At 40.1% G+C, this 22,396-nt stretch overlaps 1 protein-coding gene across 10 annotated transcripts in view; it reads left to right on the forward strand.

The window, feature by feature from the left end:
* N4BP2L2 (NEDD4 binding protein 2 like 2) overlaps positions 1-22,396 on the forward strand; it is a 95,144-nt gene that overhangs the window by 46,117 nt on the left and 26,631 nt on the right. For 2 of the 10 annotated variants that reach the window (XR_011378845.1, XR_007913737.2), the window contains one exon: positions 15,392-15,451. The exons of 7 other annotated variants lie outside the window; for them this stretch is intronic. The gene's annotated coding sequence lies outside the window, so the exon portion shown is untranslated. Of the gene's footprint in view, positions 1-15,391; positions 15,452-16,966; positions 17,110-22,396 lie in introns of all 10 variants that reach the window. One more of the 10 variants, XR_011378846.1, reaches the window with a different exon arrangement.

Here is a 22,396-nt window from a genome sequence, read left to right on the forward strand (position 1 = left end):
TCACTCTCCAGATGGCCGCAACGGCTGGAGCTGAGCCAATACAAAGCCAGGAGCCAGGTGCTTCTTCCAGGTCTCCCATGCGGGTGCAGGGGCCCAAGGACTTGGGCCATCTTCTACTGCTTTCCCAGGCCACAGCAGGGAACTGGATTGGAAGAGGAGCAGCTGGGACTAGAACCGGCATCCATATGGGATGCTGGCGTTTCAGGCCAGGGCTTTAACCCTGTGCCTTTAACCCTTTAACGCTGTGCCACAGCGCCGGCCCCACAGATCAATTTTAGACGAGTAGAGCAGGGGTTAGTTAGATACACATTTTTTATGTTTATTCAATAACTTGAGTGCCCTGAGGTAATGATTTAGCAAAGATATAAAATTTGTGTGTGGCTTATTCTGCTAGGTACATAAGGCTGTTAGGACAGTGCTGTGTCCATTTTCCTGCCAGCATTCCACACTATTCTATTGACACTATTCCAGCGTGGCATTGGCCTTGTTCAGATTTAGCTCATGTTTGGCCATCTGTTAGTTGATCAAATTGATTATTTGTCTTAGTTTCAGTGCTGACAGGGTTGCAACTAATTTGTGGTGAATCATCTCTCCATGTGGAATGACCTCTCCTTTTGCCCTGGTTTACCAGATCATGTGAGAAGAAATCGTAAGCAGTGCAGCTGTTCAGTATGAATGGCCTTCAAAAAGTTTATGGAAAAACTATGGAAAAAAAAAAAACATGGATTTCAAGGGGTTTTTTTGTTTGTTTTTTTGTTTTTGCAGCAACATAGAATTGTACTAGCTTGTTATTTCTGAATAGATTCTAATTTGCAGCACTAGGAAGGATAAGATAAGTATTTGGAAAAGCTGTCAGCAGCATGAATTCTACTTAAATTGAAGCAAGAGTAAGCATCAAAAATTTTTTTTAAAGATTCATTTTTATTTATTTGAAAGGCAGAGATAAGATCTTCCATCTGCTGATTCCAAATGGCTGCAGCGGGCTGGGGCTGGGCAAGTCCAGACCCAGGAGCCAGGAGTTTCTTCTGGATCTCCCACAAGGGCACAGTAATCTAAGTACTTAGGTCATCTTCAGCTGCTTTCCCAGGTGCATTAGCAGGGAGTTGGATTGGAAGTGGAGCAACCAGAACTTGTACCAGTGCCCATATGGGATGTTGTCACTGCAGGCAAATGCTTAACATTTTGCACAACAGCATCAGCCCTTAAGTGTCAAATTTATGGTGAAAGTTGAGTGGAAGGATGCTGAAATTATTGATGCTTGGCCAGCGCCGCGGCTCACTAGGCTAATCCTCTGCCTTGCGGCGCCGGCACACCGGGTTCTAGTCCCGGTCGGGGTGCCGGATTCTGTCCCGGCTGCCCCTCTTCCAGGCCAACTCTCTGTTGTGGCCTGGAAGTGCCCAAGTGCTTGGCCCCTGCACCTCATGGGAGACCAGGATAAGTACCTGGCTCCTGCCATTGGATCAGCGCGGTGCGCCGGCAGCAGCTCGGCGGCCATTGGAGGATGAACCAACGGCAAAGGAAGACCTTTCTCTCTGTCTCTCTCTGTCACTGTCCACTCTGCCTGTCAAAAAAAAAAAAAATTATTGATGCTTTATGAGAAGTTTATGGGGACAGCATCTCAAGGAAATCAATGGATAACTCATTTTAAAAAGGGTTGAGACTGCTGAGAGTGAATTCCTCAGGAGAAGATCATATCCATCAATTTGTAAAGAAGAAGTCTTGCTTGTGCCTGAATACAAAACACAACAGAGCAATGGCTTCCAAAAAGAGAGAGTGGTTTAGTCAAAGGAAAAGCAGACTAGTCAAGAGCAAAGTTCATGGCAATACTTTTCTGTGAGGCTGGAAGCATTAATGTTGACTTTCTGGAGGGCCAGAAAACATTGATATCTGTTTATTAGGAGAATGTTTTGAGAAAGTCGGGCAAAACTTTAGCAGAAAAATTTTTTGCCCAGGAAAGGTCCTTTGGAGAGTCAGTGTGTACTATGGCAGTGCTCCTTCTCATTCGTGTCAGCAAATCAGGGCAATTTGGTTATGGGAGGAAATAATAGTCCAGATTTTGTTCCTCTGCCTTCTTTTTTTTCCCAATCTTTACAAAAATCTCTAAAAGATACCCACTTTTCTTCAGCTAATAATTTTTTAAAAAAGTCTACCTAGACATGGTTAAATTTCTAGAACCCTTAATTCTTTAGGGATAGACTAAATGGCTGGTATCATCACAAAAAGTGTTTCGAACTTGAGCAAGCTTGTGTTGAGAAAGAAAATTTGTATTTACTTTTATCTTTTATTTTACACACATTTTTTGAAGTCCTTTTATAAATAGGTTAGAAGAAACTAAAATCTTTGCAACAGATGAGATTCTCTGTATTGGCTACACAAAGGTAAGTAGGATGGTGAGCACTTTCTAAATAATTAATGTATGAGGCTATCCTGGCAGAGTTCCTTTTTTGTTGGCTTTTTTTTTTTAAATTTTATTTTCTGCTATTTAAAAGTACTAACATTTATCAGGGGAAAATGGAGTACTCCTGAACTAATTTTCTCTCATTATTTTGGAAGATCTGAAAAGGTGTATTCACCCATTTAACACATGTCAGTTACTAAGTGTCACTTAGTCAAGCTTCTGTTTTCTTGATTTAAAAGTCCTTCTTTGTCTGCAAGAACCTTAAGTTGGCTTCGGTTTGTCTGGACTCCTCACCCTAACTCTTCCTAACCCTGCCTACCCAGCATGAACTGGCCTGACAAATCTTTGGTAAGAATAGTGAGATGGTGCTATTAGGTAGCTGACAGATTCAGGAGCTCTTAATTGAGCTCTCAGGGGAAGAGTCATTATACAGGTCTTGAATATGCAGTCACAATTTGGAATTTGAGGCATATCAACTGACTCACTTCTTCACGGGGCTAAGTCATTGTCTATGTCAGAAGAAAACAACAAACAGGTAACTTGATTGCATAAGCCTTTTTTCAGAGGTAATGTTCAAAGTATATAATAGTTGGTATGGTGTGCTTATCTCTCTGCTAGCACATTTGGACTTTTCCTGGCTGCCTCATTCATAATTGTTGGGAGGTTAAAGTTCCCACAGACAAGTCCATGAAGGTGACTATGCAGAGTAGTGAACAGTTGCAGCCTCAGGGACCAAAAGGGCACTGCCCTTTTGACATTTGCCTGCTGAGGTGTCAGTCGCATTGCCACTGATCTCTTATCTCTTGCTTGGTGCCAGCCAGCTGTGGCAGAGGTGACAGGAAAGAATAGAAACTTGTTGGCTGATTGCTGGATTGGGTAGTGCTAGATCTGTTCTGTCAAGACTCACTTTGAATTTCCCCAGGTGTGGATAGGGAAGGCAGAAAAGGCATAAGCTAGTCCTAAAGGGAGTCACAGGCAGTGCCCAGGAGTCATGATGGGTGGGGGCAGGTGTTAGTGTATGGTTACTAGCCAGTCAAAACATAGGCTAGTACTATGCAAGAGAAGCAGCCTGTGGACCCTCTGGTGCGCCATCCATTAACCTGTTAGCTCATGGGTCAGTGGGGATACTGGAGAAGGAGCTGCGGGATTAGGAGAGAGCTAAGACACTATTCCCCAAAGAGTAACATTCCTATTTGTTAGCAAATTATGAGGCCACAAAAATACACTGGCTGAATATAGTCTTTTGAGGTCTGAGACTGTGGATTCTCGAGTATCCATGGCACTTTGTATGTGCCTAAGAAAACTGCAATTTCTTCAGTTTTTTTTTCAAATTCTTTTCTGAGGTGCGTGAAGTCCCAGAGAACCTGTGAGATAGATACTCACCTTCCTCACTTCCGATATTGGTTGGAACCAATTGAGGATTAGAATTTTTATCCTCAATCTTTCTGTCTTGGGTACAGACAGTAGAGTGTGGCCTCTCACTTGTACATGTTGAATTCACAGTAAACGTGTCTGCTGGGTTTAGTTACAAGTCTGAGAACTTGTGCAGAGATGGTGGAAGGAAGGGGACTTGGTTAGTGATAGGTCTTAAGTCAGAGACTGTGACTAGCTCAGGTATTCTATTCAGGGAGGTCAGAAATGGAAGCATACAGAGTGCGATTCGAGCCACCATTCTTAGCAAACTTGGGAAATCATTTTTTTTTAAGTTATTTTTTGAAAGAACTACAGTGAGTAAGCAGGGGAGTTGAGAGAATGCTACCATTCGTTCACTCCCCAAATGGCTACAACGGCTGGAGTTGGGCTGGTCCGAAGGCAGTAGCTAGGAGTCTCTTCCAGGTCTCCTGTGTGGGTGCAGGAGCCCAAATTTGAGCCATCTTCCACTTCTTTCCCAGACAGATTAGCAGGGAGCTGGATTAGAAGTAGAGCATTCGGGACTTGAACTGGTGCTCATATGGGACACTGGTGCCACAGGCAGCAGCTTTACCTGCTATTCCACAGCGCTGGCTCTGGGAAATCAATTTAAATTCATTGATTTCAAGGACCAGGAACTTTGGGGTCCTAAAAGGGAATTAAAGGGCCAGCACCGCAGCTCACTAGGCTAATCCTACACCTGCAGTGCTGGCACCCTGAGTTCTAGTCCCGGTTGGGGCACCGGATTCTGTCCCGGTTGCTCCTCTTCCAGTCCAGCCCTCTGCTGTGGCCCAGGAGTGCAGTGGAGGATGGCCCAAGTGCTTGGGCCCTGCACCTGCATGGGAGACCAGGAGGAGGCACCTGGCTCCTGACTTTGGATCAGTGCGGCATGCTGGCCATAGCAGCCATTTGGGGGGTGAACCAACGGAAGGAAGACCTCTGTCTCTCTGTCTCTCTTTCTCTAACTCTGCCTGTAAAAAACAAAACAAAAAAAAAAAAAAAAACAAAAAAAACCAACAACAACAACAAAAAAAAACAGAGGGAGCAAAACCATTGTAGCAAATAGTTCAAAGAATTCCTGGTGTCTTAATTTGTACTTGATCTGTTTAAAACTACAAGCTTCATGCTGATAACTGATGAATATAGAGATGGTCTTTGTGCGGTAAAAATGAATGTAGAGAATTAAGAGAATTTAAATAGGAAATCAAATACTGCACCTGAAACTCTAAAGTGTGTCCTTAGGAGACATAAGGAAGTATCACTGGGAATTATTATAATGTTAGAACTAAAGGGATGAGAAGGTGGTGAAGAATTAAAGCAGTTTAAAAAAATAAGCATGCTAAATTTGAGTTAATGCAAGTTGACTAATGTACTCAAATTTGGTGTATAAAAAAGGTTAAAATGCATCACTTTCTAAGTACAGCAAAACAGCAACAAAGATAATATAATGAATAGCAGACTAATCACAATCAAGAAATTAGGATCATTGTTCTCATACAACAATTTTGTGTTCTTTACAAGTTGCTGTCCCAGTTTATGGCACATATTGCATATAAAGATAATACCTTATAATTTACTCCTGTGAATACTGTGAATGTTAATGGATACTCTGGATTCTATTAAAAATACTAAACATGTCAATGACATGTATTTTACATGCTTTAAAAAGATGGCTGTTAGGGCTAAAAAGGATTCGTGAGATATCTTGTTCAAATCTGTATTATAGATGAAGAAAGTTAAGTCCAAAGAGGTGAAAAGACCTATCGCCTAAAGCCAGTAGAAGGACAAGGACTAGTATTCAGGATTCTTGCCTTTCAGTAGCTTCTTTCCTATACCAAAAATCTTCCCACTAAGTATTATGGTAAGTACCATTAGCTTTTAGTGTTTTAATAGTTCATCAATAAATCTGCATCTTTGTCAGTTACTCAGTTGGCTACCCAGAGAAATTCATGAGGATTCTAAGGCAGTTTCATGAAGCTTAATTTTGCTTTTCAATTTGTATATTTCAAATAACATGAAGTATGATTGAAAATAAACTTTTAGCTATTTGTACCCACATTCAACATTTTAATAAGAAGTCTTGACAAACGACATTGCTGTAGTTTGGATCTTGAAGGGCTGGGGGATGTATCCAATTCAGCAACACTCAGATCCTGAATTCTTCACTAGTAGTCATGAAGAAAGTAGAAGTTACATAATACAGACTACTTGTTGAATGAATAGGTGATATTGGCTATTGATAAGAAGCCAAGGAAGACTGTGTACTAATTTAAACCATGATGTACTGTTCATTGGTACGATTTTCATCACTTTTAGAACTTCAAGCCAATATTTAATTCTGCACGTACAATGATGCATGGACAGAGGAGTGAACACTGAGTCAAGTCAAGCTTGGAAGACATCCAGAAAATGGGTGTGAGCTGTCCCTTGGTAGAAAAAAGAAAGTCAAGGTCTGCAGAACAATGGCATTGTCTTGACCACTATGGCTATTGATTTTGACCCTCCAGCAACTCAACATTTTAGAGAGCTTCTCCTTTAGAACTTAAGGAAAAACTTAAATTTCTGGTAGGGTCCAGGAATGCAGTCCATCATCACAAAAAGTTTATGGTTTCTGGATCATATTATCACTGGCAACGTGTATGTCAAGGTCTTAAAAGGGAACATACATGAGTCAAAAAGTGAACAACTGCAGGAAAGAAAGAAAAAAAAAATACAGGTTCACTTTGAAGCATAACAAAACCAGCAGAGAAAAAGAAGCGGTAGTTAGTATTCTGATTAGCTTTCACAAGTGGGAGTTGTTCTGCGTTTCTAGTGGCAGAATAATCAAGTGATTGATGCAGTGTGGACAAGTATCCCAAGTGCACAATGTTGACATGATCTGCTGCGCCAATTGTACGTCTTTTTGGACACAACACAAATCTGGATGGAAATGATATATACAAATAAGCCCTGATCTTAAAAAGTTAATACAGGAGTTGGAACAAAAGTCAAAGCCCTTTTTGTCTTTGTTGAATCTTGTCTTCTTCACATCCTACCTCCTAGATAGGATTAACAGTTTGGTGTTCTTCAGTCCCTTTTTGTGTCTGTGGCAAAACACACACACGCAAGTACTTGAAAATTTTCACAGGAAAATGGAATTAAAAGGTAACCTATGTTCTTTATGAACTTAAGACCTCTTGTGTATTTGTATAAATATGTGAATATGAGTGTCGGTACACACACATACACATTGAGGGTCTGTTCTTTCCCAGATCTAGTGCAGGATTGTTTCATGCCAAACTCCAAAAGAGGAACACTCTTTTCAGTAGTCACTTCCTTATGAAGTTTGTTTGGAACATGACTAAAATCTCTAAAGTAAGAAGGAAGTTCCTGATTTCCTCAAGTAGACATCACATGCTCTCCCCACAGAAATCCATACCTTTCAAAGACCCCTAAGACAATTTTTTTTTTTGTACAGAATTCTAATTGGGTTAGTTAATTTAAGAACTCAAAAAGCTTAACACAGGAGCTATTTCAAATTGAGCCTGGAAGTAGCTCCCATACATTTGACATTGTTTAAGGCGTACTATAACTCAGTATTGTGGTAACCTATTTACAGTGACAGAAGAATGGAGGGCAGAAATTGGCATACACATTTCTTTTCTTAAAGAACCTAGGAGTATCAGCTATTTTTCAGTGAATGCAATTATGTTATATATCAAATGGCCAGGTTGTGCAGAATTTTTTTAATTTTGGAAAATAAGGGTTACAAAACAGGCATACATTTTGTTGCTGTTTGTTATTGCTTTCTATTTGCATAAACTACACACTGACAAGCAAATTTATGAAATTTCGGAAATTTTAAAATTTGTACTTTTGAGGCCATTCAGTTTTAGAAGTGTTTTATTCTCTGAGGATTTCTTATTAATCTCATGTTTTAAAAGGTTTAGAATGTAGTTGCTTAATTTATTGTAAAATAATAGGTGAGACTTTTTAAATGTGTGAAACATGTTGAGAATTTGAAAAGTTGTGGCAAATCAGACTTTCTTAATAATGCTTGGTGCTAATAGGATTTACCCAGAAGTTTGCAATATTAAATACTAATATCTTTTCAATTCACATTATATAAATAATTTTTTACTTTAAGTCATATCAAGTTATAACAAGAAAACATTGGGCCCGAAGTTACTTACTATGTACGGAAAAAATATATTTTTTAACTTGTATTGTTGTTTGAGATTTTTAAATGACCATGCTTTGAAAGTGCTAAATCCTAAGGCAGTGGGGTGATACACATATGAGATAATGACGATATACATATGTGTACAGATGCCACATTTATTTCAGGCTTATGAAAAGAAGTAAAATTAAGCTAGTTATAAAAAACAACTTTTTTTCCTATTGTCAGAAAGTCATTTAGTACTTAATTTATTGCTTTTCAAGTTGTTAGAGTTAGACATTTTATGGGAAGATATAAAAAGATTTTTCTTTTGAAGTGATATGTCTTTTATATATGCAAATTCCATAGTAAATGACCAGTCCAATTAGGAAAAATTTCTAGTAAGAAAATAATTCTTCTTGAAGTAACTTTTACTGTTGTCATGTAAACTCCAAGGTTTTTTTTTTTTTTAATAATTTTTTTCCTATTGATCATTGACGACTTCCTTGTAGCCTAAAATTTCCTTAGTATGACTTATCCATCAAAATACATTGTTAATAATTTCAAATTACCGAGACTTATTCTACATTACAGAAATTTTTTCCCCTTTTTGTGTTTGGTCTCTGCTTAGTATCAAAGGAAGAAGATGAGTCAAATATTAATAGCACCACTGGAATTTGTGACTCCTCATAATTCTTTGTGACTATGGGGGAGATGAATGGCAATAGTATTTAGGAATGCAAACTTTTTTTTTTTTTGACAGGCAGAGTTAGTGAGAGAGAGAAACAGAGAGAAAGGTCTTCCTTTTCCGTTGGTTCATCCCCCAAATGGCTGCTACGGCTGGCGCACTGCGCTGATCTGAAGCCAGGAGCCAGGTGCTTCCTCCTGATCTCCCATGTGGGTACAGGGGCCAAGCACTTGGGCCATCCTCCACTGCCTTCCCGGGCCACAGCAGAGAGCTGGACTGGAAGAGGAGCAACTGGGACAGAATCCAGCATCCCAACCGGGACTAGAACCCAGGGTACGAGCGCTGCAGGCGGAGGATTAGCCTAGTGAGCTGCGGCACTGGCCGCAAACTTTTTTTTTTTTTTTAATTTTATTAATTTATTTGAAAGGCAGAGTTAGAGAGGCAGAGAGAGATCTTCCATCTGTTGGTTCACTCTCCTAATGGCCGCAACAGCTGGAGCTGTGCCTATCTGAAGCCAGGAGCCAGGAGCTTCTTCTGGGTCTCCCACGCATGTGCAGGGACCCAAGGACTTGGGGCCATCTCTGTTTTCCAGGCCATAGCAGAGAGCTGGATTGGGAGTGGAGCATCCAGGACTTAAACCAGTACGCATATAGGATGTTGGCACTGCGGCCAGCAGCTTTATCTGCTACACCACCAGTAATGCAAACTTTAAAAGCCTGATTTTTGCACACACTAGGTGTTTCGGGACATTGTCCTCAATGTCTTTTATCTTGTAAAGTAGAAATTGTTAGTAATACCTACCTCTTAGGATTGTTGTGAAGATTAAAATTAGAATATATGTAAAGCATTCTTTGTAACCATGATAAAGAACTTTGATATCATTAATAACTGGGTAAGCAGAGTCATTTGAGACCCAACAGATAGTAAGAAGAAAAAGCACCACCCCATTCCTTATCTCTGAATTATCTCTGTTAATCCCCAGGCCTCTGCATTTGCTCACTCTGGGTACTGTCTTGTTCTTTCTGATTCTGGGCCACTGTCCTAGGGGTTTAAACCTCTCCACAATCTTGGAGGTATTTGTAGGTTTCAATTGAGGCTGCAAGAGAAAGTATTTTTCTATTTTAAGCAAGGAGAGAAAGGATTTACTGTAATTACAAAGCTACACATTACATTTCTACCAATTTGTGTACATTACCAAAAAACACAAATAAAAGCAACAGCTTCCATTGCTCATCTAGTAAAATTATCATGGATTTGATGCTAGCTTCTAACACAGGTGCTGTCTTTTGGGGTGCAGATGGGCAGGGTAACCAGGAGCACAACAGAATTTCTCAAGTGGAAGAAGTAAATCATACAGTATGTTAAAAGATGATAGGCATCAAGGAGAAAAATAATCAAGAGAATAAGGTGTGCCTGGCCCAAAATAGGAATGTGTGTAGCTAGAGGGGAGAGGAATTGAGGAGAGTGGTGGTTGCAGTTTAAACAAGGGGATCAGGGTGAGTCTTATCTGAGGTGACTTTCAGCAATTAATTGTGCTCCAACATTGAGGAGAGGTTTACACCCCTAGGACAGTGGCACAGAAACTGAAACAACAAAACAGAACCCAGACAGAAAATTCAGGGATCTGGGATTTTCAGGGTACTTTTTCATGCTATCTTTTGAGTCTGAAATTACTTTTCTTAGCCAGTTGTTAATGATAATTAATTTTAATTCATCATGCAACCATTATGTATGGTTTACATATTTTATCTTTTTAATCTTTACAACAAAATTAGCACAACTTGTCCCAATTTTGGTTTAAACACTTATTAAGGGGATTATTTGGTAATTAAAACCCAAGCCTAATTTATATGGTGGCTATCTCATGATCACATAACAAAATTAAAATGTATTTAACTGTACATTTTTCTTAGTGAAAAGTGGGCATCTGTGAAGATGTATTGTCAGTGGATTATGTTGTTTCTTAGTGAAAATGAACCACAAGTTTTTTTTATAAAAAGAATCTGAAGGGAATTTGTCAGATATTGGCATAAACTAGATTTGTATTAGAGAAGGGAAAATGTAATTGATAGAATTGGAGTTAATATGTTAGAATATTAAATTAATTTGCCTTGTTGATTATGGTTTCCATGCACACAGGCAGTGTGACCTTGTCAAGAGGAATAAAAAGTGTTTACAAATTTGAAGGAGTCATGTTGAAGTAATGAGAATTTACTTGAGAAGGTAGTAGATGACTTTGAAATATTTCCCTCAAGGAATTTAACTTTCACAAAATTTGTGTTTTTAAAATTTAGTGTATTTTTAAGATATACTCTGCCTTATCTTTTCATGCATTTTTAAAAATTTGCCTAAGGATAGATAAAGTGAAGTCGGTATATTTAATAAACTAGATGTTAACTTTGTACTTGGCAATTGTTATCGTTATTTGGAAATAAATGTAAATTAGTATCATTTCAAAATAAAATCATGAATACTTAGGTGACAAATATAAAAAGTCAATTGGAATTATTTCTTAATAACTGGTGAGAATGTAAAGAAATTACCAAATAATAGTCACCAAATAAACTTTTTTAGAAGGTGAGAGTTAGTTATTGTTGAATCTTAATTTGTGGAACTAAATGTTCTTTAGGGCTATTTTTATTACAGAACAAGTTGGTATTTATTAATCAAATTTATTTCATTCAGAAGTTCTTAAGTGGATTTATTATTCTAGAGTAGATCTTAGGTATTTATGTATTTTTTAAAATATGGAACAAGGATATTTTATTTATTTATTTTTATTTATTTGACAGAGTTATAGACAGAGAGAGAGAGAAAGGTCTTCCTTCTGTTGGTTCACCCCCTAAATGGCCGCTATGGCCGGAGCTGTGCCAATCCAAAGCCAGGAGCCGGGTGCTTCTTCCTGGTCTCCCATGTTGGTGCAGGGGCCCAAGTACCTGGGCTATCCTCCACTGCCCTCCTGGGCCATAGCAGAGAGCTGGCCTTATTTACTGAACAAAATCTTTGGGATGTATTTATTCTGTTGCAAAAGTAGTACATATTCAAAATTTTGGACACACATGTAATTACAAAATTAGTCCTTATAATTCACCGTCACTAACATTTTACACTTTCTTGTATTTCCAAATATATATACGTAGCCACATATGTTTAAATATGTAAATATACAAATACATATACATACCCCTTTTGGAATTTTGTGACTGTATAATCCCATAATATACAGTTGTGAGATTTTACAGTTTCAGTAGCTGTAATAGCATAGCTAAAATCAAGAGACTTGAGTCTCCACATTTATTAACTATACAAATGGGGCAAGTTTCTGAGCCTCGGTATCTTTATCTGTTAAACAGGGATGATGATGATGATGATGATGATGATGATGATGATAGTAATCTTTTCTTTGGTCATTGTAGGATTAAATGAGATCCTGTATATAACGAATATCTGCTCCACAGCAGCTATAAATGAAATATGAGCCATTATTACTGTTTTAGGTCTTAAGGTTTTTTCTTTTCTTTTTTTTTTTTTTGTAATTTTTGCAAATTCAGTCTTTTTTCTTGTGATGTCTTTGGTTTTGGTATCAGAGTGATACCTGGCTTCATAGAATGAAATGGGAAATATTACTCACTTTTCTACTTTTTGGAAGTTTGTGAGGAATTGGTATTAATTCTTTAAATGTTTGATGGAATTCACCAGTGAAGTCATTTGGGCCTGGGCCTTTCTTGTGGAAAGTTTCTAAACATCTTAAAATCTAGTTTGCTTTCTTTTCCAATTTCTTCTCTGTAGGGAAAAAAAGTGACCTTTATCTTATTTAACAAGAATAATAAACATGTTATACCACTTTCAAAAACAATCAAAAGGAAAACTAAAAAAGAATTTCTCTCCCTCTGCTTTCCTCCCTCCCTCCCTCTCTTTCTCTGCCCTTCAAATAATTAACTAACTAAATTAATTTAAAAAGAAAAAGCAGAAACACACTTTTTTCAAGAAAGACATATTATTTAAAAGTCTGAGTTAGAGAGAGAAGGAAAAAGTCAGAGAAAAGGTTTTCCATCTGCTGGTTCACTCCCCAAATAGCCGCAAAGGCTGGAGCTGGGCCAATCCCAACCCAGGAGCCAGGAGCTTCTTCTGGGTCTCCCATGTGGGTGCAGGTGCCCAAGGATTTGGGCCATGTTTTACTGCTTTCCCAGGCTATAGCCGAAAGCTGGATTGGAAGTAGAGCAGCCAGGACTCGAACCAAAGCCCATATAGTATGTTAGCACTGCAGGCAGTGGCTTTACCTGCTACACCACAGTGCCAGCCCCCTAAAGGTAATCATTTTAATTCCTTTATAATCACACTAGGTATGTAAAGCCCCACTTTAACACAATTACATTGTATACATTCAGCTAAGATAAATGCATTCTTTGTCATCTAAATATAATGACAATTTGATACAATAACTAAACCCATCATGAATAAGAGTTGGCTTATTCAACAACACGTATTGTTCACCTATTATATATTTTTTAAAGATTTATTTATTTACTTGAAAGTCAGTGTTAAACAGAGAGAGAAAGAGAGGCAGAGAGAGAGAGAGAGGGGTCTTCCATCCACTGGTTCACTCCCCAGAAGGCTGCAATGGCTGGAGCTGCGCCAATCTGAAGCCAGGAGCCAGGGTCTCCCACGTGGGTGCAGGGGCCTAAGGACTTGGGCCATCTTCCACTGCTTTCTCAGGCCATAGCAGAGAGCTGGATTGGAAATGGAGCAGCTGGGACTCGAACTGGCAGCCATATGGGATGCCGACACTGCAGGCGGCAGCTTTACCAGCTATGCCACAGTGCCGGCCCCTGTTCACCTATTATTAATCGGGCATGGCTAGGGTACTGCAAAGTATTGCTTAGCTTATGTATGTCTTTTATGGGCATTTAAATACACTATTTCAGATATACAAAAAAGATAAGAGTAAGTCATTGGGGTCCATTATTCACAGCCAGTCACAAATAGGCCCCTGTGTACCCTTTTTTTTTTTTTTTTTTTGACAGGCAGAGTGGACAGTGAGAGAGAGACAGAGAGAAAGGTCTTCCTTTGCTGTTGGTTCACTCTCCAATGGCCGCCATGGCTGGCGCACGGCGGCCAGCGCACTGCGATGATCCGAAGGCAGGAGCCAGGTGCTTCTCCTGGTCTCCCATGCAGGTGCAGGGCCCAAGCACTTGGGCCATCCTCCATTGCCTTCCCGGGCCACAGCACAGAGAGCTGGCCTGGAAGAGCGGCAACCGGGACAGAATCCAGCACTCCGACTGGGACTAGAACCCGGTGTGCCGGCGTTGCAAAGCGGAGGATTAGCCTATTGAGCCACGGCGCCAGCCCCCCGTGTACCCTATACCTTGGAAAATACAGGCAACAGTTCTGAAGGCTTAAGTTGTTCTTTTATGTAGATACACACACAAATATTCCTTTAATTGTTGTCTAGAAAATTCATCATACAAAACAAAGACAATGTGGGCCACATTTGGGTCCAACTTCCATCTACATTAATATGTAAAGTTCCAGAGTCTGGAGATTAAGTGAGGTATTTATAGTAGAAGAATTTGAGGCTGGCGCCGCGGCTCAATAGGCTAATCCTCCACCTGCGGCGCCGGCACACCGGGTTCTAGTCCCGGTCGGGGCGCCGGATTCTGTCCCAGTTGCCCCTCTTCCAATCCAGCTCTCTGCTATGGCCCGGGAGTGCAGTGGAGGATGGCCCAAGTGCTTGGGCCCTGCACCTGCATGGGAGACCAGGAGAAGCACCTGGCTCCTGCCTTCGGATCAGCGTGGTGCACCAGCCACAGTGGCCATTGGAGGGTGAACCAACGGCAAAGGAAGACCTTTCTCTCTGTCTCTCTCTCTCTCATTGTCCACTCTGCCTGTTAAAAAAAAAAAAAAAGAATTTGAATAATGGTCAAGATGAAAGGGAACATAAGAGAGGAAGAGAGGACAGAGGCAGGGTAGGAAGGTAGGGTGGAAATTATCATGTTCTTAAAACTGTATATATGAAATACATGAAATTTGTTCATTTTATATAAATAAAATAAGGAAAACTGACCCTGAATGTAACATTTGAGGAGTGAATTAAATCCATGAGATACTTCTGTGGCTTTGCCCCTTTTTGGATCCTGTGCCACTTAATCCAGTGAAATAGTCCCTCTCACTATAAAAACTACCCACATGCATATATATTTTAGGAAGTTCACAGATCTTCTGAAGTCTTAGATATCTGTACATATGTATTAGCAATAAGTTCAGAGAAGATGGAAAGTAAAATGGATCAGAGAAAGTGATCTGAGCGACTAAGAGATGTGAGTCTGAGATCTCGTCAAAGGTGAGAGTGGGATGATGGCCTCACGCAGTGCACTAGAGCTGAGGATCTACCGCAGGCACATACAGGGAGCGTGAGTGAGTGGGCCTTCAGCCATACCCTCTCTTCAGTTAGAACAGTTCCCTCTACTTTTACCTATTTCTGTATTTGAATTACACGTAAATTTTTTATTGATAGATGGGTTCTACCCTATAAATATATTCAAAGGAATTCTAAACACAGAAGGCAACGAAAAAGTGCAGTGTTTAGGGTCAGAAAACTCATTTGAGTTCTGTTAGCTAGTGAACTTGAAGAACTCACCCTCTGTAAGTTTCTTAGGTCTGTAAATGAAAATAACAGTACCACGTTGTGAATAACAGACAAAGTGATATAGATGAAAGCCCTTTAAAAGCATGATCTAAGTGTTACCTTCATTTTCAGGTGTGACTGAAGAGATGTCCAAAGTAAGTCCAAAGATGACCTAGTAAGGCAGCAGTTCAGGTGAGATGGGAACTCCAAGTAATGATCTAGAGTTTAACCCTCAAAGATTTAAAACAATACATTCACATACACATACGTGTATATATATTTCTCTTTGTTGTTAAAAACCTTAAACATGATGCTGTTTAATTACCTAATAAGTGATTAAATTCTCAATAACATTTCCTGTTAAGTGGCCTTTTTTCTGGAGTGTATTTTATATCCCGTTCAAGTGATTAAATTCTCAATAACATTTCCTGTTAAGTGGCCTTTTTTCTGGAGTGTATTTTATATCGCGTTCCTTCTGCATGAATTTCACTCTATAATTTTAATGAGGTTCTCCAGGTCAAATCTCTCTTTTTTTATAAATGTGAAAAGAAATGTATTTAATTTTGCTCCCACTCATGAGCAGTATTTTCAGTAGATATCGAATCCTAGGATGACAGTTAATTTCTCTCAGTACACTGTGCCCTGTGGCTCAGTTGTTAGTGATGAGAAGTCACCCATCAGTCTAATTACTGTTCCTGTGAAGCTAGCATATCATTTTCCTTTGTCTTTCATGAAAGTCTCACTATAATCTGTCCAGATATTTATCCTGTTTACTAGATTTCTTGAATCTGTGGGATGATGTACATCAGTTTGAGAAATTTGTCAGCCATAAACTTCTTCAAACATTGATTCTGTCCTGTATTTCTTTCTCTCTCTTTTTAAGCTCTAATTCTATCTTAGGTCTCATTTTCTTTTTTCTTTTATTCCATATTTTTCATCATTTTATTTCTTATTACTTTCTGGCTATTTTTTTTTTCAGATTCTCTTTTCATTTGCCAAGTCTCTCCTCAGCTATCTCTACTGATAACCTTACCCATTCAGCTTTAAATTTCATAAATAGATATTTAATATTTACTGTTGTTTTTGAGATTTTTTTTTCAGATTTAGCCATTCTTTAGAGTTTCTTGTCTTTGAAAATCAGGGTTTTTTTTTTTTTTAAGTTTTTTTGTTTATTTGAAGGCTGAGTTGTAGAGAACCAGAGGCAGAGAGAGAGAGAGAGAGAGAGAGAGAGAGAGAGGGAGAGAGAGAAGTCTTCTATCTACTGGTTCACTTCCCAGGTAGCTGCAATGGCCAGAGATGCGCCGATCCAAAGCCAGGAACCAGAAGCCTCCTCCAGGTCTCCCACATGAGTGCAAGGGCTGAAGGACCTGGGCCATCCTCTACTGCTTTCCCAGGCCATAGCAGAGAGCTGGATAAGAAGTGGAACAGCCGGGACATGAACTGGCGCCCTTATTGGATCCCAACACTGTGGGGGGCTATGCCACAGCACTAGCCGCAAAAGTCAGGTTTATTTTTTAAAGAATTATTTATTTAGTTGAAAGGCAGAGATAGAGAGAGAGGGAGAGACAGAGAGAGATCTTCCATCTGCCAGTTTACTCCCCAAATGCCCACAACAACCAGAGCTGATACGAAGCCAGGAACTTCTTCTGAGTCTCCCACAGGATATAGGAGCCCAAGCAATTGGGCTATCCTCTGCTGCTTTCCCAGGTGCATTAGCATGGAGCTGGATCAGAAGTGGAGCAGCAGGGACTCAAACTGGCACCCACATGGGATTTCAGCCCTGGAGACAGCAGTTTTACCTGCTATACCACAGTGCTGGCCCCTTAAACAGCTTCGACACATCTTTACAGGTAGCAAATGTGGTTATTTTACATGCTGTATATCTAAATTCCTTCTGGCCTCTTTCTGTTGTATTTTGTTCATGGTAACTTGTTTCATGTGTACTGGGTTGTTTTTTTTACTATGAGCTCCCTTTTCTTGGAATTCTATTTGTTATTAGTATTTTGAGCCCTTGGAAAAAAACTTCTCTACCAAGGATTACATTTACTTCTCCCATACAAAGAGCATTAATTTGGAGTGAAATTACTTGTGAGGGACAGGTTGTACTTCCATATCCTCAAAGATGGTTCTTCCTAGTTTGAACCACTCAGCACCAGAACTCCATATAATATAATTTTTATACAGTTTGTGTTGGAGGGTAGGGATGATGACTTGATTTTTCTTAAACTTAAAAGAAAGCCCTTTAGGGTCCCAGATTTACAGGAGACTGAATTTCAATTGGCCTGTGCCAAGCCCTGATCCTGTTACCTGCACCTCCAAAAACCTTCAGTTTAGAAAAAATGAAGTTCATTTAGTTTACCAAGGGGATCCCTGCACAGCTGAGGCCAGCTGACCTTTCTAGTTTCCTGCCTTCACAGTTCTCTCACCTGGGAGTTTCCTAACCTGGCAGCAGCTCATCAGAACATTAAGAATGAGTCAGAGAAATTTTTATCTAGGATTTAGTTTTTTGGATCCTGTTACCTGCTTTCTCTATTACAAGAAATCAGTTCTTCTCAATACCATCTTAGAGTATCCAGATATACTTGTAGAGAATCAGACAAAACATTTTATCTCTAGCATTGTATGTCATGCATTTTGTGTTAGAAACATACTCCTGGTTTTACCTTTCTTGCCTATCTCCTTTTGCCTTATTTTTCTCATCTGCCTTCAATTTATTTTAGTTTGTTTCAGTTTGTAACCCTTCATAATCTACCATAAATCATCTGTTGATTAAACAAGTGTGCATATAAAGAAAAATTTACATTTAGAGGTAGTAAATGATGGCTCAAATGCTTGGATCCCTGTCAGATGGAGTTCTGGGCTGCTGGTTTGGGCCTATCCCAAACCCAGTTGTTGCAAGCATTTTTAGAACCAGTGGATGATTCTCTCTCTCTGTCTCTCTCTCTCTGTTTATCCTTCCCTCCCTCTCTTCTGCCCTTCCTTCCTGCCTGCCTGGAAAAAAAAAAAAAGAGATCTGTGATCTGACCTGTACAAGAACAGAGTGAGGAAATCTATTACTCTTATTCCAGATATACTTTCACTTTTACTTGAAAGAGAGAAGAGATAGCGATATCTATCCTTCTGCTGTTTCACTCTCCAAATGCCCACAACAGCCAGGGATAGGCCAGAACAAAGACAGGAGCTCAGAACCCACTTTGGGTCTCCCACATGGGTGGCAGGGACTCAAGTACTTGAGCTGGAGCTGAGCTGATCTGAAGCTAGGAGTCTCTTCTGGGTCTTCCTTGTGGGTGCAGGGGCCCAAGCACTTGGGCTGTCCTCTGCTGCTTTCCCAGGCACATTAGGAGGGAGCGGATTGGAAGTGGAGGAGCCGGGACTCAAACCAGTGCTCTTATGGGATGCTGGTACTGCAGGCCAGGACTTTAACCTGCTGAGCTACAACACTGGCCTCCTTAAAGAGGGTCTTCACTGCTGAGCCACTCATTCACTCCAAGTAACACTTTTAAATGAGTTATTTTTTATTAACTATAACATCATCTATGTAGATGTGAGAAATATTAGACCAGGAACACATGACAGATATACATTCAATCTTTATACATTTTTGGTATACATTTGAATGCAGAAATCACATACCTTACTCAGTAGTCAGGGATCCTTAGGTAGAAAACAGTCTTCCAAATACCCTAATTCTTTGAATGCTTTCTAAGATCATTTTAACTTTTTATTCATGTGACTTTTACTTTTCCTTACCAAAGTAAATGATACCCATAGCTCTTTTACCACATGACCTATAGCTATATCATACTTCTACCATTATGTATTTGTGTACTTGACTCTGATTTTTTTTTTTTTACAGGCAGAGTTAGACAGTGAGAGAGAGAGAGAGACAGAGAGAAAGGACTTCCTTCCGTTGGTTCACCCCCAAATGGCCGCCATAGCCGGCGCGCTATGCCAATCGGAAGCCAGGAGCCAGGAGCTTCCTCTTGGTCTCCCATGTGGGTGCAGGGCCCAAGCACTTGGGCCATCCTCCACTGCCTTCCCGGGCCACAGCAGAGAGCTGGACTGGAAGAGGAGCAACCGAGACAGAATCCAGTGCCCCAACCGGGACTAGAACCCAGAGTGCTGGTGCCGCTGGCGGAGGATTAGCCAAGTGAGCCACGGCGCCAGCTGACTCTGATTTTTAATGGATTTGTTTTGAATTTTCCAACTTTGTGTTATAAAAAATTTTGAATGTAAAGAAAAGATAGTAAAATATTAAGGACTGCATACCTCTGCCTACATTCAAAATTAATTAATGTTTTGTTATATTTATTTTATAGATATGCATATAAGAATATATGTGCAAATGTCTACATTTATTTGTTTTTACTTACTTTCTTACCTTCAGAATGAATTGGAAATAAGTTACAGGTGTCACGGCTTCTTTCTTAGGCATCTCCTAGCCATGAAGGAAGGCCTTTTCTTCCATAACCATCATCATACCTAACAAGTTAACAAGAAACTCTAAATAATTCAAATTTCAACTGTTATAAAATTCTCTGTGATAGGCAGAATAATGCTTCCTCTTCGCCTAAAGATGTCCACATTTTAATCTCTGGAAACTGTTAACAGTTTGGCATACAGGAATTAAGGTTGCTTCACCGTTTTCCTGAAATTGAGTATCACAGTGGGTCTAGTATAGTCACAGGGCCCTTTACAAGTGGATGCTGGAGGCAGAGGGAAATGTGACCATGGAGGAAAGGCACAGAAAGATGCAGTGTTGCTGGATTTGAAGGTGGGAGAAAGAGGGCCACCAGCCAAGGAATGTCAGTGGCTTCTACAGTTTGGCAGACAAAGAAATGGATTCTCCCCTAGAGCTGCCACCCTGCTGAAACCTTGATTCTAACCCAGTGAGTCCCAATTTGAACTTCTGACCTACAGAACTGTAAGATGATAAGTGTGGGTTTAAGCTACCAAATTGTAACTTATTGTAGCAGCAATAGAAAATGAATATATTCTTTTTATAGCTTTCCCCCCCCCAAACTAGGATCCAGTCAAGGTTCATACATTGCATTTAGTTGTCTATTTCTTTGATCTTGAGAAAACAAGCATGTAAAATATTACATTTCAATATGTAGTAAGTATTGTTAAACTATTTGTGAGGTATTTTATAATTTTATTGATTATACTCTTTGAAATCCAGTGTGTATTACACTTATAGCTTATCTCAATTCAGACCAGCCACATTTTTTCACATTTAATTGCCATACATTAATGGCCAACTTATATTGGACAGTACAGATCTGCAAAGGAAATAACTGTTTCATTCTCTGAAAGGTGGTTTTAGCATCGACGAATGTCTGCCAGGCTGACTGTTTTCACTGAAAATGCTGGGGGAGTCTCCGTCATCCTTTTCTCCCCCGAGTGACCTTTCTGGGTCTTGGTTTCTCTGTCTGCAGCATGAAAATGTTAGATTAGGTCATCTCTGAGGGAGAGTTCCAGGCCAGGTGGCACCTCTGCTAACACTGTTGAGAAGTGTCTCATGTGTTTTGGGTGCCTTTGCTCTGGGCAGTGCTAGTCCATGGTGACCATGCCTCCTCTGGGGGTTGTAGACGCCTCAGTTGTTTAGATTTTCTCTGGGAGTGAGGAAATAAAAAGAACTGAAACTTTTTTATGCTTACAGTGGCTTTATAGATGAAGAAAGATAACCAGCACAGCAAAATGGAAATGTTTTGCTTTTAACCACTGAGTCTGCAGTACCAAATAAGTAAGGACCAAAAAGCAGAAGTCATCTTACTATTATGCCTTTTCTCTCTGAGTGGACTAACTCAGCATCTTTCTGTATTTTATTAGACATTATTTCTTACTATGGTTTTAGGCCTACAGAAAAGTTGAGCAGATAGTATAGAGTTCCCATATAACCTCTCTAGGTCTCTTTTAATCTAAACAATCCTCTACCATTTCATTTTAATCCTCCCATGATATAATACTATCCTTGCTAAGAGTTTAAGCCAGTTGTCTTGTAAATAATCCCATTTACTAGATTTATCTGATTATTTTTCTTCATGGTGTCATTTAACATCTCTTAGTATCTGTGTTTCTTTTAAAGTGGAAGTTAGGTGTGGAGGCTTAATTGAATTCAAGTTAAATTCTTTTTTTTTTTTTTTTTTTTTTTTGACAGGCTGAGTGGACAATGAGAGAGAGAGAGGCAAAGGTCTTCCTTTTTCTGTTGGTTCACTCTCCAGTGGCCGCTGTGGCCGGCATGCTGTGGCCGGCACACTGCACTGATCCGAAGCCAGGAGCCAGGTACTTCCTCCTGGTCTCCCATGGGGTGCAGGGCCCAAGCACTTGGGCCATCCTCCACTGCACTCCTGGGCCACAGCAGAGAGCTGGACTGGAAGAGGAGCAACCGGGACAGAATCTGGCGCCCCGACCGGGACTAGAACCCGGTGTGCCGGTGCCACAGGCGGAGGATTAGCCTGTTGAGCTGCGGCACTGGCCCATTAAATTCTTTTTTAAAGATTTCTTTTATTTATTTGAAAGACAGAGTTAGAGAGGTAGAGACACAGAGAGAGGTCTTCCATCTGCTGGTTCACTCCTCAGATGGCCACAACAGTCAGAGCTGTGCTGATCTGAAGCCAGGAGCTTCTTCTGGGTCTCCCACATGGGTGCAGGTGCCCAAGGACTTGGGCCATCTTCTACTGCTTTCCCAGGCCATAGCAGAGAGCTGGATTAGAAGAGGAGCAGCCGGGAATAGAACCGGCGCCCATATGGGATGCCGGTGCTTCAGGCCACGGCTTTTACCTGCTGCGCCACAGCGCTGGCCCCCAAGTTAAATATTTTTGGCAAGCCTTCTTCATAGGTGTTACATTTTTATTCCTCCTAGCATCCTTTTGTGAGGCTGTGCCCATCACTCCAGTATATTGGAATGCTTTTGATTCCTAATTCTGTATCTTATATTAGCTATCGTTCCTTCCTGTCTCTTATTTCAAAATGCGACAAAGCATATCTTTCTTTTTGTTGCTCATCTTACTGATAAATATATTCACAGAGAGTACAAAGAACAGAGTATCATTTCTTTGGCTGCCTTATCTTACACTGACTAGGACACAGTAGCACTCAAAAGATATTTGTCAAAATAAGTTTTCACTGCTGCCC

Source organism: Oryctolagus cuniculus, chromosome 9 (assembly GCF_964237555.1).
Source record: "Oryctolagus cuniculus chromosome 9, mOryCun1.1, whole genome shotgun sequence".
Classification (NCBI taxonomy): Eukaryota; Metazoa; Chordata; class Mammalia; order Lagomorpha; family Leporidae; genus Oryctolagus; species Oryctolagus cuniculus.